At 34.3% G+C, this 17,262-nt stretch overlaps 1 long non-coding RNA gene across 1 annotated transcript in view; it reads right to left on the reverse strand.

The window, feature by feature from the left end:
* Positions 1–873: 873 nt before the first annotated feature.
* The window catches only part of LOC144546343 (uncharacterized), a 71,764-nt gene continuing 55,375 nt past the window's right edge, over positions 874–17,262 (reverse strand). Inside the window, exons 2-3 of the long non-coding RNA XR_013508745.1 lie at positions 3,153–3,471; positions 874–978 (exon numbers count right to left, since the gene is read on the reverse strand). This is a non-coding gene — a long non-coding RNA (uncharacterized LOC144546343). The remainder of the gene's footprint in view (positions 979–3,152; positions 3,472–17,262) is intronic.

Genomic DNA, 17,262 nt, shown 5'->3' on the forward strand with positions numbered 1-17,262 from the left:
TTCCAACTTTCTTTTCTCATCTCGATGTAAAGGAAAGGCAAACAAAGTAAAGAAAGGGCTGATTTTTAGCAGTCCTTAATTATCACACTGCTTGGTGGGACCTCTTGTCAGACATTCTTTCCCTCATGAGATGATATCTTAGAAAAGTTTTAGACTTTCTGTCCATCCAGAAAATGTTTCCCCTCTTCTTGTTTTTCATTCCTCCGTTTTTTTCCTTACACTGTGTCATAATACAATACCCTCAACAGTAGCAGTAACAGTACTGGTATCTTTTGTTGACTGTCAACAGTAACAGTAATAGTACTGGTATCTGAATAAAATCCCATAGGTAGAAACAATTAATATCAATTTCCCAAATCAAGTGACAATTAATGGGTGAAGGTGAACTCAACAAGCTGTTGGGAGCATGGGCTAGCAAATTCACAATCAGGGTCAGAATGATTCTAGAACAAATAGTAAAAAAGGGCTGAATCTTTTCAACAAGACCGACCTTCTTCAAAGTCCAAACAAATAGTAAAAAATGTAAACAGTGAAGAACTTTTGGATCATTAAAAACAGCTATTTTAAAACTGATTTAATAAATAGTAAAAAAATTCAAAAATGTAAAATTTGGTCTTTAAGCATATTTCAATATAGATTGAATGTTGAACGGTTTGGATCAATTGTTTGGACTTTGAAAATGTAAAAATTGAAATGTTTGTTCTAAGATTCAGGAACAAACATTTAGATATTAGTCATTCTCTCTCTATCTATATATATATATCATAGCTTTCAAAAAGCAAGAATATATTATACTCACGCCGCATCGCTATAGTCAACTAATCAGAGAATTGATTGACATGTTCAGAAAAGATAAATTGGCACTACCACATGCATTAATGGATGCCTACTTTGAATTACAAAAAAGAATGAAGATGACTACTTCAGTGGGTCTACCGCAGAACAATATATAACATATAGAAGCACACATTCACCTAGCTAATACATACATATACGATCGAGGGGAATATGTTTGCTATGGATGATCTTTATTAATTTTGAAGTGTGCCGTGATTGCCATCTGTACGTGCTGATGAGTTTCCATCCCGCAGGAGGTTGTGGGTCATCATGCCCCTCCAGACAGTTAGGAGCACCGCTGGTGTCTACATTACATTCTAGAGGCGCTACTGTTGGCAGAGAGGCAATAAGAATGAGAACAGAAAGGAAAATAAACTTGACGAAGGTTGTCCTCATTTTATAGATAATAGAAGTATAAAACCAATAATGGCTTCTAGTTTTCCTTTACCAAGTGCTGTGAGGAGCAGCAAGAGAAAACCAGTTGTATTGTTGGTCTATTATGCATACTGATGAGATGAATATTTATATGGAGGAAAGTGATCACAAGTCGTTCTTGACTCAGAATAGGTACACATATATGGCAGTCGTTTTTGACTAAATTGTTTCATCAAGTTCAGATTATCGTAAGTGTCTCATCCTCTCATGTTTAATCCGAACCGTCCGTTATAAATTGACACGATTTTTAAATCTAGCTATATATTTCTCTTTTAGATCTCATTCCTTCATATAACTTCTTATTTCATCATGTACGTACCGTCCTTGCAAAGGGAACTATCATCAAATTTATGTGCATGTTATCCACCGAAATTGTTTTATTTAACATTTAAAAAAAAATAAACCAATTAACTCTATTTTCATCAAAATTATATTTCATCAGGGTTGCAATTTGAAAATACGGTACCAGTAGAGAGACTGCAGATTCAAACAACAATCTCAGAAAGATACTGCAGTACCAACTTTTTTTTTTGTTCTGAAACTTGAACTTACTGCTTGTCAATTTCAAACGCAAATTAAAGAGAATTTCAAGGAAATTTCGTAGATTTTGTCTCAAAACTCAATTTTATAATATCTAAAAGGCTAAATGAGCGGTTTCTCTCTCTTTTGTGGAATGTCTCTGAAATAGTTATCATTAAACTGATGGAAGACTAATAATAGAAGAGAGAGGAAATCTCTCTTCTTCTTTTTTTTCTGGTAACAAGGATAACATCTTGTGTGATGTAGATTTGAAATTTAGAGAGAATATTAATCAATTGATGAAGAAATAAATCGTGGTATTAAAAAATAAACCGGGATGGTCTGGACCAAATTCATAATATATAAAAGTTCGATCGGTTCGGTTATTTTGGTTTTAAAAAGCAAACTGAAGTGGACAAATGTTTCTTTTTAACAAAAGCGACTAGTATTATTCTTGGGAATTAATATAGCAATAAGGGGTTTAATTTGAAACTTTATGAAAATTAATATTTTGGAAATTTTCTTACAGTACATACTAGGTAAACCCAGCAGCTATTTTAATTTCTTGGTAACTCCGACCAGCTAGCTGACCAGCCTGTAAACAAAATCAGTGGGACGAAAGAGCAATGAAAGAAAATAAGAAAAAAGGAAGAGAGAGAGAGACTGAGAGGGTACGTGTAATTGTAATTGTGCCATCAATGCATGATCTATATATGATCCCAACATTAATTGGTCTCACCTACTCATCAACCAAAAGTATTAATTAATTGGTCCCATTGATAGTGTAACAACACAGAATGTGGATAAGCAACATAGTAAATTAATTAGGATTGTAAGAACAATCAGTGGGACGAAAGAGCAACGAAAGAAAATGAGAAGAGAAAGAGACAGCGCTCTGACAAAAACAGTGATTTTGAAAATTTTATAGAATTTTTTTAGAATTTTTCAAAATTAGTGATTTTTAGAAAATTCTGTACCATCAAAAACAGTGATTTTCAAAAATTCTAAAAAAATAGTAAAAAATTTCAAAAAATATAAAATTTGATCTCCAAGCACAATTTAATATGAACATCAACTTGAATTTTGAAACTAGAAATATGAGTGCAAATTAAAACACTCACTTTAATTTGCAAAGCATGATAACCTTACTCTATATATAATAGCTTTCGAAAATCAAGAAAATATTATATTCACGCTGCATTGCTATAGTCAACGACTATTCAGAGCATTGACATGTTCAGAAAAGATAAATTGACACCACCTACGCTTTGAATTACAAAAAAGAATGAGGATATATGACTACTTCAGTGGGTCTACTGCAGAACAATATTATATAACATATGAAAGCACACATAATTCACCTAATACATACATATACAAGGAGAATATGTTTTCTATGGATGATCTTTATCTTGAAGTGTGGGGTGATCGCCATCTGTGCTGATGAGTTTTCTTCCTGGAGGAGGTTGTGGGTCCTGGTGCCCGTTGACACAATTATTGTTGGTGGGGTTTCCACATGCATTACTGGGACCACTGCCACCACCACCTTTAGGCGCTACTGCTGGCCGAGAGGCCATAAGAATGAGAACAAAAAGCAAAATAAACTTGACGAAGCTAGTCCTCATTTTGTGGATAATAGAAGTATATAACCAATAATGGCTTTTAGTTTTCCTTTAATTACTAGCTTCTGTGAGGAGTAGCAAGAGATGAATATTTGTATTGATTGGTTTATCGATCATGCATACTGATGAGATGAATATTTGTAGGGAGGAAAGTGATAATAAGTCGTTCTTGACTCAGAATAGGGACACATATATGGCAGTCGTTTTTGACTCAATCTTGACTCAGAATAGGGACACATATATGCATGGCAGTCGTTTTTGACTGAATTGTTTCACATTTTATTCGCAAATAAAATGTGTTATATGTTTTTTTTACATTTTATTCAGAGTTCGGTTCGAAAATATCAAAAACCAAATAAAATACGAATTATTCACGTATTAAACACATATGTTGTCACTACGGTACTCCATACTATTCTAATCCGGATAGTTAATTTTAACGAATGGATGAGATTGATCCGATTTAAAATTTTGATTAACTGTATATAAATTTTGTATGTGTGTTTCAATCATACTGTCCGAATTGAAATAGTAGGATCCTAGCTAGTGTTTTGTTTGTGATACCAATCCAATAAATTTGAACCTGTTGATTAATCCTAGGGGAGTCAACATAAGAAACAATGATAAATTAGCTCTCAAAATATTTAGGACACTCGAGATTGTGATCATGAATTCACAACCTGTCAACCATCAAAGGAAGTCACTAGTCTCTCTATTTATTAAGGTCATATATCCATGTTGAAAATTCTGCAGGGGTCTTTTCTTGGCAATTGCATTTTAAATGGGACTCATTCACTGCTACAAAAACATTAATCATACACGATACTAGTAAATATAATGATTATTCATTACAGAAAAACACTAATTATACATGATATATCATACACGTTTTCTCAAAATTTCTATTAAATCTATGTACAAAGCAAGAATGCATACATCCTTTCATTAAATATTTTAAATTTCTTAACTTGTTTATATAAGAGATTAACTTGCCTAAAAAATAAATCAAGGTCAAGCTTTTCATTTATTAACGGTTTCATTCAATATGGAGAAAGGGGAGGTAGCACAATTGGCTAGAAAAATGTCCTAGAGTTGTTATACCCAAAAGTCGAGAGTTCGATTCCCCCTCACGAACCTTGGTAGCTACTATCAAGTTTTCAAAAAAACGGTTTCATTCAATATGTCAGTGAGAAATAAAAGCTGAATTGAGTAATCCTTAATTTTATTACAAAGAATAAACTCACAATTGATTTCAGATTCATTATGAACTCACAATTGGTTTCCTAATTGTCAATTTCGATTGATTTCATTTATAATCATTTTCCTTTGTTTTACTTTAAATGTTGAAGTCATTAGACTGTTTATTTTTTATATTAAAAATAGCCAGCCGGTTGCTGTTAAAGTTCATTTTTTAGATAAAATTTTGGACAGGATTGAGATATTATTCATTTTCATAAATGCATATTTAATTTAAATTCAAGTGATTGGGTGTGATTTAAGTTCAGGATCAGTTGAATTTTAATACCAAGGTTGGTTACACAATTGAGCGCCAAATGCAGTTAACTTTTTTTTTTTTACTTTGGAGAACCAGTTTTTAGTCTAATAACAAAGACAATGCTCTCCTTGTGGGAGGTTGCAGGTTTAAAATTGAGTGACTTGACCTCCAACCTTTATTCAGAGAGAAAAAAAAAATACTTTGGGGTTTGTTGCATAATTGTGGAGGTAAACTCTAAAGTTAGGTTAAGAAAAGAAAATTGGTTGTATGAACGAGAGATTCGTTATGTGGGTGGTTTAATTGCACAGCTGAAGATTGTTTTGGTTTCGAATTGATTCTAATCTATTAGCAAATTAAATGGAGATTCTAATCTATTAGCAAATTAAATGGGGAAAATTGGGGACTAGCACAAAAATCTTGGTACATCCTTACACCAGTCCGTTCCGGTAACAAAACGGTACCAATATGAACTTTTACGCACGTCGGTATAAAAAACATGGTATACATGGTAAATAAAATAAATAAGAAATGCTGTATTTCTTATTGATTTGATGGGCCGTGACCAGTTGCGCTTACACCGTCGCCTAATAGTGCAATGTTTGATGACTTTTGATCGCTGAAGAAGTGAAGCTTTTCTTTTGTGATGTTGTGAATTTATTAATTAACGTCCATAAATTTCAAGTGATGAAGACTTGGTCTAATTTGGAATCTCTCTGATGCTTTATCTAGTTTCTTCCATCAATTTAGGGTTTAAAAATACATTGTGTATATTGTAATAAAGACCTAATGATGTTTAATTAGTATAAGAATGGAGATCTGAAAATATATTTTTGTAGTTGCAAACTTTCCCTTGAATTTTTTTATTTTATTTTTCTGTTTTGCTCGATTACGCCTGTTCGGAAAATTTTACCATTTTTATTCAAATAATTAATGCATTAAAATGCACGAATTATCATATTGCATTGTGATGATTTATCTATGTTAATTATTTCTGCCACTGAGGCACAATAATAATCCTTATTTTATCTTAAAATAAATTTTTGTAGTCTGGTATATCCTTCCACCAGTCCGTTCCGGTAACAATACGGTACCAATGTTACCAATATGAACTTTTAGGCACGTGGGTATATAAAACATTTCCTTGGTAAGTCACTGTAACATAAGACTTACCTAACAAAGTAACACCTAAGGCTAAGGCTACCGTAATTTTAATATTTAAACATGGTAAATAAAATAATTAAGAAATGCTGCATTTATTATTGATTTGATGGGCCGTGACCAGTTGGGCTTAAACAGGCCGTAAGGTCCAAAATTGATGACGAGAATGTAGACAGGGATTCTGCCGACATCTATTTTATTTTAAATATATAATTTGGGATGGGTTTTGCACCGTTCATTGCAGTGCTGGTTATTTTTGAACCATCCGATTTGGATCTGACGGTTCTCAAATGAAATACCGCTTGTGTTATAAGTGAATCTTGTCTATTGTTTTTCTATTTTAAAATGAACTGGGGATATTCATTAGTATTTATTTAATTATATTGTGTTTGTTTACCAATATGAGAGTACAAGCAGCATCCAAGTAACCATTCCTTTGAAATTATTTTCTATTTTTTCTTAAAAGAATATTTGAGTTTAGATCCTGACTGTCCAATTAGAATCCGTACCAATCCAATTCAAGATGGAATGCATGGCACCTTTAATATTTGGACCTACTCTTAGATCCAATGGGCACCAGACGATGCACTTTAAAATTCGTGTGCACAAATCTGAGAGTGAGGCCGCATGAATATTAAAGTACATCGGACGGCTCAGGTGCCCATTGGACCAAAGATATGTCCAAAGCCCATCGGACCTACATTTTTCTCAATTTTTATTGAGCAATTTAGAAAGGTAAAAATTTGGCGTATAGTTTTATTAAGAGTTAAGACCAAAATTAATCAGTCCAAGCTAGTAAACCTCAATTAACTGTTTATGATGTGATTATCAGTAATTAATCAAACAAAAACATCACCTTGTCATCACTATATCAGTCTGGAATCTGGCCATAAGAAGTAGGGTTTATTTGACTGAGAATAGTATTTTTGACTTTTAAAGGTGGAAAATTATTGGAATATGAGTTGAAGATCTACTTGCTCTCCATGACAGTCAATTCCAAATTGGTTTATTATGGATACATTTTATTATTAGAAACATTTCGTACTCTAGCTACCTACTTACATGTTCATACATCCAATTGTCACTTATTTGCAAACCATCCAAAAATAAATAAAAATTATATCTATTTAAAATGATAGTAAAAAAAATATATCAAAATTTGTTTTCCAACACTACTAGAATTTCCGTTTTTTTCAAGGGTAGCATCTGTATTTTCAAGGGTAAGAAGGGCCCTTGGAAATGAAATTGAGTTTGCTGACACATTTAACTATTTTCAAGGGTAGGCCATTGGAAATAGTAGCGCATGGAAATCCCTGATGCCAACCCTTGAAAATGCTTGCTATCCACCCTTGGAAATACTTTTGCATGACCCATGACCCGCTAAACAGAACGAATACTATATTTTATTGAGAGCCCATATTATTTTCAAGGGACTACCCTTGAAAATGTTTTGGTAAGTCTGTTTATACTATTTTATAGTGAGGCTCATGGAAATGCTGGAGCACAATACCCTTGAAAATACTTTGTTGATTCAGTTTATATTATTTTATGCTGAGGCCCATGAAAATGCTGGAGCACACCCTTGGAAATGTTTTATTGATTCAGTTTATATTATTTTATAGTTAGATATAATATTTTCATGAGGCTACCGTTGGAAAAGTTTAGCTCTTAGAGACAGAAACATTTTTGATTATTTGAGATGCCCCTTTGAATGATAAAAATAATAAATCACAACAATAAAACTAGTACAATAAACACCCACAATTCCAATTAATAATACTAAATTATATAAAAAGATTACTAAATAACACAATAGTAATATCATATTATGCAAGTATCATATTTACAAAATCAAAGTATCTCATTATTCAACACAGTTTCATATATCTATGATCAGAAAAAATCCACCTACAATTTTTCTCAAAACAAGAAAAGTGTCAAAACCATTAAAAAAAACTCAACGCAAACTAATATATCCCCACTGGTTCTAACTAATACAGTGTACAGGGGGGATTTCATTGTGAATATGTCTAATAATCATGAATATCAATTACATTTTCTTTTGCTATATTAATTTTTTTCAAGATGGGATTTCATTGGAGTAAGGCTAGTGACTGGTACCAAGCCGGTACCAGCACATCAGTTTTACAACTGACCATATGTCAACATTACACAACATATATACCAATAGCATTCTTTTACTAATATAAACTCTTTCTAATAGCTAACCATGCAAAATAAAACCTGAGTTACAACCCAAACAAAACAAGTCTGACAACAACTATTACACTTTTGCAAATAAGTCCACATAACTAAGAAAATATCAAAAACTTGAAATCAGCAGCTAACAAATAAGCAAACTGTCAATTTCCAAATGGTTCAAACAGCCGATTCAAACCGTTAGACGTGGTATGTATATCAACAACATGTGCATGGTCATGCTCAAATGTAACCTGCTCTGCTGGCTTGAACTGCTCAGCCTGCACAAATTATCAAAAACACCAATTTAAAGCAAAAAAATAACATAAAAAGAAAAGGCATTTATTTTCTGGAGTGATTCAATGTCATAGTTATTAGGCAGACTAAACTCGATAATCAAAACTATAGGTTAGGCAAACAAAGCAAAGGAAACCACTTAAATTTTCCTAACATCAACCTCTTTAACAAAAAATTTGATTTCACTTTCAAACCCTTTCCTAATAGGTAACTATGCAAAATAATTTATGAGTTATAAGTAAAGTAAAATAATAAAAAAGAATATATATAATTAAGTCATGTTCCTTGATCCATTGTCAGAGAATTCTTCCCTGACCCGATACACAACCGATGCTGATAAGGAAATTATGAGGTGCAAAATCATGGAAATTATGATGCTGATAAAACCTCTCTCCCTGACAATGGATCAAGCTTAACTGATTCTTAGAAATTAGTTTCTTTGTACAAAATTACCTAAACTGAAAAATTCTCTTGTAATTATATCCGGTGCCAGCACATCCAGCACTAGTATATGTTGACATAAGTCTGAATTTACAAGCATCCATCTAATTTCACGCATAGAGTGCAAACTCTCCCTCTAACAGAAAATTAGTAAGAGTCAAAATATAGTTTTCATAAAAAATTAGTAAGAGTCAAAATATAGTTTTATCAACTTACTTTGGTACCATTGGGTACAAGGTCTTGCAAGATTCTCAGCCTCTCATTGATTATTAGGCTGTGAAGCTCTGAGGGTCTGTTGCAGAACCGTGACCGGCATGTGTTTTTGCAGAAGTTCGGTGTATTGTTTTTATTGTACATAATAGCTTTAAAAAGTGTATTTGGGGGTAAGCAAATAAACCATAGAGGGAATTGCGAAGCAAGGCATTAGATGAAGCAAGATGCATAACCGTAAATGATATCAGTACCAAATAATTTTCAATAAATGATATCTTGCAATAGCTCTGGTAGGATTCCATTATGACAATATATTTCATAATTTTCAATATAACCTAATTTTTCAACAAATGTAGTGAATGTTCCTTAAAAAGGTTAGGATATTTTACATTCTACATAACAAGGATAGAATCAGTTACTGGTAAAACCCTAATTCAATTAAAAAGCCCCAATTAAATAAAAATCAATCAATATCAGTGTATACAAAAAATGGTTAAAAAAATAGAGTGAGAGAGAGTACCAGTTGTGGAGGAGGTGGCGGTGGAACAGAGCTGCGGTGGCGAAGGATTGGACCGACGGAGAGGGGGAAGACAGCAGGGAGGGAACAGACCGCATGGTGTCGACCTTGGGTTTCAGGCGGGGATTTGTCGAAGGAAGGGGAAGGGAAAAAAAAGGTGGCGGCAGAGGAGGAGAGGAGGCAGAGGGAGGAGAAGGGGTGGTGGGAATGAGGATTGGAGGGGAGTAGAGAGAAGGGAAATGCAAAAAAAGAAGAAAAAGAAAGAAAGAATCGATACCGCTAAAGAAAGGGAGTCCGCATCGTCTGCATTAACTCAAAAACGGAGTCCAGCCGTGCGATTATAAACTGGATCCATCCGACCCTCCGCCTAAAACATTGGGTCTTTACTTTTAGTGCAGATCTAATTTGCACGACTCTCAAAGCAAATCAGACGGTCCAGATACATTAACTCAAAAGATTCCTTTTTGAGTTAACGTAGAGGATACAAATTCGAAGAAAGGGACCCATTATACTGTAGCAACTCATCAAGGATTAGATAGATAGTATAGATTGGTCCGGATCTCCTGAGGTAATGGAGATGTCCATTGACAATCAGGATGGCACATTTTTAATTGAACGGTTTAGATTTACAAATGTTCATAGCCCTTCGATGTCTCGATATTCCATTAGCTAGATGGATAAGTAAATGAACATGAAATCAGATCAAACTTTGCTGCAAGGAAATAAATACAGTGCTCTTTAATTTCAACGGTTCCGATCGACCACCGAACAATGTGTTTACGTGCGTCTTCATTAACTCACAAAGCAAGAGTATATGTTCTATAAAACATATACTCTTGCTTTGTGAGTTAATGAAGGCACACATATACACATCATTTGCTGATCGATCGAAACCGTTGAAATCAAAGAGCAATGCATATATATTATTGCAGTAAATTTTGATGAAATTTTATATTTATTTACCTATCCATCAAGTCGATGGAATATCAAAAGATCAAAGGGTTATAAACACTTCACGTTGGATCGAAACTCAAACACAACAAAACTTCAAAACTTTTATGTTGGTTGTGTTTAATATATGCCCTTGATCATTTCAAAACAAATTTATAATCATTTTATTGTAAATCAACCATTGATCGTTTACGCGAAAATGAACGGTCCACAGATATTTGCTAAATTTGAAGGGGCAAATAATGATGAAAGTCTTTAAAATTGACACTTATAAGTATAATTTGGCCATAAAAACATAATTAATTTTAATTTTAATTTTTTCATATTATTTGATGTATATGCATTACATAATTAGCAAATATCAACCTCCAAGCCGTATGATAGATAATGAATGGTGATGATGTATTTATTTGAGGTGATTTTATTAGCAAAGCAGTTTTGATTTATGCAGCGCACAACCTATATAATTTAAGGAGCTTCCAAAAAATTTGATACACTGCTTGAAGCTAAAACTGCTCTGTTAAAATCTATACTTGTCAAATTTAGTTCTCCCATTACATCCAGAGAATATCTTTAGGCGCCTCCTCTCTCTTTTCTCCCTAAATTTTTCATTTCTCCTAAATTTTCCCATTCCCTCCAATTTTATCCGCCATTTTTCTCTTCTTTTTCGAAAATTCCAAATGGAGCCGCCAAATGTGCCGATCTAACTAGACCCAGATTGAACGCGTCTCTCTCTCACACATACTTTACTCTCCTTCCTCTCTTTTCCTCTTCTAACTCCACCGTAGCACCTACCCTGCCGTAGCACCTCCCTCGCTGCCGTAGCACCTCCCGGCTGCCGTAGCACGTACCCCCACCGTAGCACCTCCCCCACAGCCGTAACACCTCCCGGCTGCCATAGCCCGTCACCTGATGCCGTAACACCTTCCCTGTCACCATAGCATCTTGAATTGTGAGTTAGGGTTTCAGTGAGTTAGGGTTCTGGACACATAGAACTCTTGAATTGTTTTTTAGTTGATGCCAAGTAATTAGGTTTTAATTATTTTAGTTTTAAATTAGACCACAACGATTAAATTAGACCATAAATTTCCTGGTTTTCCTTCCTTTTGTTGCTTGAAAATTGGTCGTTTTCTGTTTTACATTTTTTTAGGGTTTTGGATTTTATGAAATTTGGTTCAAAAGTTGAATACCAGTACCTTAGTGTATGCAGTCTAATAACAGGAATATTTGTATACTCTATAGTATGTACCTACATTGATGGCAGTTGTTCTCATTAGTGAAGCTGTATCCTGTACTGGTACGAAAGTCTCTGAGATTGGGACTAAAGGACATTTGTCTAATCCCCAAAGAGTACTACTAATTAATTAAGCCTTCATTGGGGATATATGATCCTAACACTACAAATCCTTATGTCAATTTGTACATATTGCAAAAGTTGTATGGAGAGAAATGCTTGGTCGGACTCTACGGACCCAACCCAAAATCTGGAACCAGTCAGCACATAGACATTGTGCTGCTCATAAATAAAAAGTTTGCCTTTCGTACCCTCATTTTATCAGTATAATTTATTTTCTTCTTTGCTTAAATCAGCCTGAGTTTTGTAATTTATGATAGTCTTAAATAAAAAAAAGATAGCATTGGAGATGTAATACCAAATCCAAAATTGCTAATAGTGTAAACAAAATTTGTAAGAAATTGACTTTACTGGGATCAATAAATTATAGACAGCAGTCGTTCTCTCTTTCATTTGCATAGTTGTTAATGCTTTACAGTAAGTTCATTTCATCAAATTTCTATTTCTATTTTTTGTATAATTAAAAAAGTGAATATGCTTTTAATTGTAGTTTGTCTATTACTTCATTTATATGCATTTGGTTTCACGTAGTTAATACATTCTTTCTTTTTCTGTTTCAGTTTATATTTCTTTACATATATTCTTTCTTTGCTTCATTTAATTTCAGAAACATAGTAAAACACTCTAACACTATTAGTTCTTTGTTTCAGAGGTCATGTATTTCAAGAAGAATGACAGTGCAAGAGCAGATATCAGCTTACATGGATTCGCCCCTGGCAGGCTCCACTATGCCAGAGAGTATCATCACCATTGCCATCACTCTCCAGATTTCGAAGAGGAGGTATCATACCACTTGTCTTTAATTGTCATTAGTCTAAAAATTGTGACTTATAAACTGAATTTCTGGTCTTCTGTCTGTTCAGTGCAACTTTAGTCGCCAGCTAAGCTTTCACTGGTCTCTTCCTGCACAGAGGTAAATTACTGCTTTTTTTTCTTTTCTTTTGTTAATGGCAAGTCTGTTGTTCCTTTTTTCCTCAATTGACTCAGCATTTCACTGATTTTTGTCAATGGTAGTGAGGTAAAAACAAATTTGTTCTACTTTTTTTTCCTGTGATTTTGGGTTCTATATCTCTGTTTTTTGTTGTATGTTGGGTCGTTTGCCTTTTCATGTAGAAATCACCTTATGTAAATGTCGGGAACAAGACCAAACAATAACGGTCCTATACTAATATAATACAACATTTTAAGTCAAAACAGACAAATAGTAGGACTGCAGTGACCATCCAATGTTGATTACAAAATTTTAAATGCACATATTAGGTATTGGGATGTGGATTGGAACTATCCTTGATACAAAAATGTTGCTGTCATGGACATGTAAGTAATTTTGTCAAAAATATTAGCTATATCTTAACATGTGCACTGCCAACACAATGTGAAATTTAATTGATATTATTCGAAATATGTACATGCTTAGTTATATGCAAATAAAAAATAGTATGCAATAATACTCTCAAGAATAACTTGTAAATATTGGTTGTACTAGATTTCACTACATGGCAATATCTTATAATAGCATAAGGAAATGCCATCTAAAAGAGAAGATACCATCTGAAAAGGATTACTTGTCAGAGGTAAATGATCTCATTTCTTGCTATCATTTTACTAAGTTGAATGTAGATGTAAGTTATGGCTATCATTTTATGTGGTGAAGTTGTACTTTTTTATGTTTGTAGAGTGTGGAAGCAAAATCATGACAAGCTAACAGTGATATTAAAGTGGTCCTAATTTGGATTGCTGTTGCGCTTGGCAAGGATTGGTAATGCTTTAGATTTTTACTATCTAAATATTAAATTGTATAACCTTTTAGAGATCACCACCTATTATTACAGTGAGAACAACATAGCAAGATAAAAGGAAGAGTGACTGCATTGTTCTCGTAAAACATTTTTGCAATTTAGTCAATTGTAAATATTATTTTGCTAGTTGTCTTCAATTAGGGCATATTTTGAGTATGTATAGAAGTGTTTTTTAAGCACTTTTAAAGGGTGTATACCATGGTTTATATTAGCGGTGTGCAAGCACACGATATTGTGTTGTAAAGGGTTTTTCACTTTCTTTTGATACAATGTGTTGATTATGCTATGTTAATGATTTATGCTTATTAAATGCTTTGCAATCTCTTTTCTTAATGTGTTTTTTATCGATTTGTAAGATGTGTTATCAGTTTGAATGGGAATTGGAGATTGTAAAGGAATATTGGGTTGGTATCGGGAGAATTATCCAATGAAAGCATTCTGGTACAAAAAAAAAAGAGGCTAGTATTTCCAGGGGTATATCAATGGAAAAAAAATGCATGGACCCATTTAAATAATAGCACCAATATCTGATCAGGTGGGGCCCACTTTCGCTGGTCATGGATATGCTGGGGTGGGTCCCTCGTAAACTACCCTTGAAAATACTCTAGTGGGTCCCAGGGGTGTCACCCTTGGAAATGTTCAAGTGGGACCCATGTTCCCTCCCCTTGAAAATAATCTGATGGGCTCCACGATGCTCCCCTTGAAAATAATCTGATGGGCCCCACGATGCTCCCCTTGAAAATAATGTAGACAGTGGCCAAGTTTGAAAGTATTTCCAACGGCCCTTTTTTCAAGGGTATTCTCTTGAAAAAAGTTAGAAAAGAGTATTTCCAACGGTACCCTTGGAAATACTGACTATTTGCAAGGAGGGTATTATCAACGGTAGTATTTTCAAGGGTAGCGCTTGAAAATAGCGATTTTTGGGCTTTTTTCAAGGGTAATCTCTTGGAAATAGCCATTTTCGGGAGCATGAAAAAAGAGTGAATTCTAGTAGTGCAAGCACATTTTAATATGAATATCACATTGAATAATTTGAATTGACTATTTAAATTTTGAAAACAGAAATAAGAATGTAGAATATGACTAGGAAATGAAAATAATAACGCATTTTAGTCCTCAATAAAAATTTAGTTGACTTTATTATCTTAAAAAAATTTGTTCAGTTTTTGTAAAATATTAAATGTGTTTGTAGCAGCTAAAATTTTATTTTGAGTAGTAATTCAGTTGATTGATTTATTCGCCAGATGTTGTATATAATGCAAACTGAAAGAAGATTTTTGGTTTTGTATTAATTTGAGATTAATTTGATCTGAACCGATCGAACTCAAATTCTATCCAGACTGTTGCAACAAATGCTCTGGCAACAGATTTGACAAATTAAGCATATCAATATTCCATTGAGCTAAATGGCATGGCCACAGTAACAAATTATTTTTAATTTCTAAATGGCATTTCAAGAATAAAAAAGGGTCAAATTCACTAAAAATATATTTTTTTGGATATTTGTATGTTTATTTTTTTCTGTGTTTTTTCTATTATTTCTCTTTTCTAACTTTCTTTTCCCATCTCAATGGAGAAGAAAGACAGAGAAAAGAAGAACAACATATTTAGCAGCCCTTCTTAATTATCTCACTGCTTGGTAGGACCTCTTGTCAGACATTCTGCCCTCATCCTTGGTTTTTTTTTTTGACTTGAAAACCCGTAGGCCTATATTACTTTGAAAAAAAACATTACACTGTAGCACTACAGTAACAGAAATTAAAGAGACTAGCTAAAAAGAAAAACAAAAAAACGAGACTGGTACAAGAGCTACATTCTTCACCATGTCTCCCATCCACTTTAAAACAACTACCTACTATATCACCTACTCCTGAATTCAGCAGCTTGTGTTTGCCTTGCTTCTTGTGTCTGACAGGAGAGTGTCTCCTACCGTTTGCTGGCCACTGATCTCCTTTCTCTAATCAGTACTGAATTGAAAGAGTTCCTGATTGAGCAAAGTTTTCACCGTGAAATTAATTGTTGCAGATTCTCCATTGTTACCTCTAAACACTTGCCTTGTTCTCCGTGCCCAGTTTGCCAGTAAGTGCGGCTCTTTGACCACCTCTCTTGCCGCCTTTTGAAGTGTAGTGTAAGATTTACATGACTGGTATATCCTTGCACATTCCGCTACCGTACCAGTTGACCTCCAAGTGGGTAATTCCACGAGTTGGTTTGTGATAACAGCATTAATCAATACTTGACAGTCAGATAAGACAAGTTCTCGTTCCAGCATCCCAGATTGCCGCCAGACCAGTATCAGTTTCAGAGATTCTAACAGTGCCAAAGCTTCGGCATGAAGGGGGTCTGCTGCTATGATTGGACTGTATTTGTCACACCCCAAACCAGGAATTCTGGATTAAGGTGTGATCAACCTCGCCTCGTGCTTAATTAGTCATTAAGCACGCAAGGCTAATCATCAATAATAAATCAAACAGCAGCGGAAGCAAAATAATATAAATGTCCAGCATCAGTCACATAGCAAATAAATAAACATACACATACACATACATAACATATAATTCGATCCATCTCGGATCCAAATCACACCATCTATAGAAGGGGATACATGATCTATCGAGCCCGTATATATAACACAGGAAATACGAGACTCGTAAACCTAATCAAAAGTCTAACTCTAGCTAATCAAACGGTGTGGCCATCGGGGACAACTCCTGACAACTCCTGCTGCGGATCGCCAGATGCTGTACCAAAAACCCACGAAACAACTTGTGGGTGAGCGACGAATCGCCCAGTATGTGACCCAGAATTTTCCCTTCAGGGATCCTCTACGGTCAAAGCACTTTTATTTATAAAATGAATACAATTAAAATATGCACATGTGTGAACCTATATTAATAACTAAAAGAATTTATAATACTTTTGAATGATGCCATGATGCGATTATTCTATTATGCCAACATGCAAAATAAACCCAAAATAAAATCAAAGTGTAATATCGGATATAAATCAAGTCGGAATCCAGTACTCCTTGCACTGTGTACCCAAATACAATAATAATAATAATAATAATATGGATAAAGTAATCACCCCGTGCCGTGCCAATAGGATCAAAAGATCCAAACAATATAATCCAAGGACTGTGATCAGAGTGCAATGATACACGATGCCTAATGACATCGAGCATTGCTCCACAAGATAGTAGCACACTAGCCGATGGTTATATCAAATCCAATGTGTCATCTCGCCTAACGATTCATCACCCAAACATATCCAATAGGAGAAATCATACAATGCATGTCGTAAAAAGTTAATCTCTTCCCTCATGAGCAGGAGAGAACTCTACCGTCCGGCCAGACCAATAGGAATCAGGGGCTCGACTCGAGCTCGACCCCGTGCACCAAGGCTCGCCGACCTTGTGCACTTGC

Source organism: Carex rostrata, chromosome 29, assembly GCF_964058835.1.
Source record: "Carex rostrata chromosome 29, lpCarRost1.2, whole genome shotgun sequence".
NCBI classification, from domain to species: domain Eukaryota; kingdom Viridiplantae; phylum Streptophyta; class Magnoliopsida; order Poales; family Cyperaceae; genus Carex; species Carex rostrata.